Source organism: Saccostrea cucullata, unplaced genomic scaffold (assembly GCF_032062105.1).
Source record: "Saccostrea cucullata isolate Sc308-1 unplaced genomic scaffold, CSIRO_AGI_Scuc_v1 ctg999, whole genome shotgun sequence".
NCBI classification, from domain to species: domain Eukaryota; kingdom Metazoa; phylum Mollusca; class Bivalvia; order Ostreida; family Ostreidae; genus Saccostrea; species Saccostrea cuccullata.
In genome coordinates, this window is record NW_026933174.1 from 257,088 (window position 1) to 260,278 (window position 3,191).

Below are 3,191 nucleotides of genomic sequence, written 5' to 3' on the forward strand. Positions count from 1 at the left end.
GGAGCTGAGCCGTCCGAAAAGCCTAGGCTAGCAAATATGACAGATAGAATCATAACTTTTAACTTTGATGAGTGACAAATATACAAGTAAACATTTTGGTTTAACGACATGGAACTTTGACTCATATTTGTAAGCCAGTTCCTTCTCTGTAGCCGTAAGTGGTTGGAGTTACTCAATAGTCCAATCCACACATAGGACATACTAGTAGTTATGTCCCTTTGAGAGGTCAACCAAAAGGTAATAAATTATAACATTTCACCTCTTTATTCTACTAAACAACTGGGCATGTCCCATCTTGGGACAATCATTATACAAGATTTTTCCAGTCAGATGACAAAGTTACAAATCAGAAAACTATAAAGGCTACTGTGAGGATTATATGGTATTTCCCCAAAGATGGCGACAAACGGGCATAACTTTTGAAACATTTGGAATCAACTTTTGTGGTATTCACATCATTGGTAGACAAATCTGGACATTTTCACCCTTAAATGAATGTGGTTGTATTTCTGGTCATCTTCCATTATATAGACTTATATAGTAAAGGATCAGATAGTACTCTTCTTTATCAAATCTATCTTTTATTACAAACTAAGCTAGTACATGTTATGTACTTTACATATCTATTGCAACTGTTGCAGGAAAAAATAAGCTTCTGTAAAAATTTTGTGAACAAACTCCTGTACCAAGTTCATGTAATAGTGTATTAAAATACTGACACAACACAATTTATGGTGATTTTAATTAGGATGATATCTGTTCAAATGAACATCAATGGAACATCTTCAATACCTGAGATCAATTTCTTCTAATCATAAATCACTAATTGCACATCAATAAATGAAATATTTTTTGGACAAGGTACATGTAATGGTTTGTCTGTTGAAGAGCTGAAATCTCAAATAAATGTCGTTTTTTTTTTTTTTAATACAGGCCCTGAATTTTTTTCCTATTGTTACCGACAAAAAATTCCAGACTGGGAATTATCAACAACTTCTTTCTCATTTGAATAAAATTTCTTTTGTAATATTATTCAGGCTTTAATTTACATTTTGTACATGTAAATATTAAACAAAACATTTCTATTTGTATATAAATTTTGAAGTAAATTATCTAACATGTAATAAACAATTTTTAGCAAAGAACTTTTTCATAATCATACATATAATTATTACTTTCAAAAATTCCTACAATTAATTTGGAGATTATAAAAAAATATTTTCATTAATAAAACAAGTAAAGATTTAAACATATACATGTATAATACTGTACATGTAAAGTGTATTTCAATAAATAAAACTTTTACATGTACTTAAGAAATAAGGTATCATTTTTTGAGTGTTATTGGGATGTAAAACGGGTTGGTCACGTGATCAAATCCCATAAAGCCCGAGCTTTATGAAAGATTTGATCATGTGCCAACCCGTTTTTTAAACCCAACGGCATGTATGTAATCCACTGAACAAGCATTGACCCTTTATGACGTCACTGAGAAATTACATCTAACGTTTATCCATATGAACATCTATGACCTCTTGACCCCGTATCTGTATTTATACAGTTATAAAAACACTTGCTTTCAATAGTGTTATATAAAGGAAAACATTTGCAAATGTAAATATATGCAGTTAAAAATTCTTTAAACATTCCATTAAATTGATAACAGAGAAATTTAGTAACTTTTCTTGCCATTTCCATTATTCATCATCTTCATATTCTCAAGGTTCTTTACCTGTTCATAAAACTTTTATGACAAAAGTCAAGGTTTCAAAATATTCGGGCTAAAAAGCTTACTTTTCAAGTATACAACTTGAAGTCCAAACAAATCAGAAAACAGCTTTTATTGAAGGTAAATTTTCTAAACAAATATGACTCATCTTAAAAATGGTAAGTCCAATATTGTAGGATTTGTGACTAGTTACCTCTAATAAACAAGAGATGTTTGTAAAACACTTATGCCCCCCTCCCCCCAATATTGGAATTTTTCCAAGTCCAAGGGGCATAACTCTGTCAAAAATGGTGCAATCATACCTAAAACAGAACTTGACCTAGATATTAATGTGAAATATCTGTATACAAAATTTCATTTCAGTATGTGCAAAGGTTGCAAAGAAAATGAACGAAACTGCAAATAATTGAAATTTTTCTAAGTCCAAGGGGCATAACTCTGTGAAAAATGGTGCGATTGTACCCAAAACAGATCTTGACCTAGATATTTATCTGATAAATCTGTATACTAAATTTCATCTGAGTATGTGCAACGGTTGCAAAGAAAATGAACGGAAACTGCAAATAATTGAAATTTTTCTAAGTCCAAGGGGCATAACTCTGTCAAAAATGGCGCAATCGTACCCAAACCAGAACTTGTCTTAGATATTCATGTGATATATCTGTATACTAAATTTCATCTCAGTACGTGCAACAGTTGTGAAGAAAATGAACGGAAACTGCAAATAATTTTTCTAAGTCCAAGGGGCATAACTCTGTCAAAAATGACGCGATCGTACCCAAAAGAGAACTTGACCTAGATATTTATGTGATATATCTGTATACTAATTTTCATCTAAGTATGTGCAACGGTTGAAAAGAAAATGACCGGAAACTGCAAATAATTGGAATTTTTCTAAGTCCAAGGGGCATAACTCTGTCAAAAATAGCACGATCGTACCCGAAACAAAACGTGACCTAGATATTCATGTGATATATCTGTATACCAAATTTCATTTCAGTATGTGCAACGATTGCAAAGAAAATGAACGGAAACTAAGTGGACCGACAGACCGACAGCAGCAAAGCAATATGCCCTCCCTTCTTCGAAGGGGGGCATAAATATTGTAGATTACTTTTTTTTGAAGATTTTCCTCAATATAATCACAAAAGATGTGCTATGGCTTTGAGCCACTTTAAAAGATATATTCTTAAAGGTTGGTTTATAATTTACCATTGGATTATATCTGTAACCACAAGCCCAACTTTTAAATATTGACTTTTTTCAAGGGTTTGTGAAGAGGAACTTTAATACAAAACCTTGAGAGATGTTTATTCATATACAACTGAGAGTTTTTAAAAAATAAAATTCTCTATTCAATTTTATAAAAAAGATAAAACCTCAAATAAATATGAAGTATCTTCATATTAAAACAGTTTAATAAAAGTTGATGCTGCCATTTTCAATAATTTTCTCAAAGAAG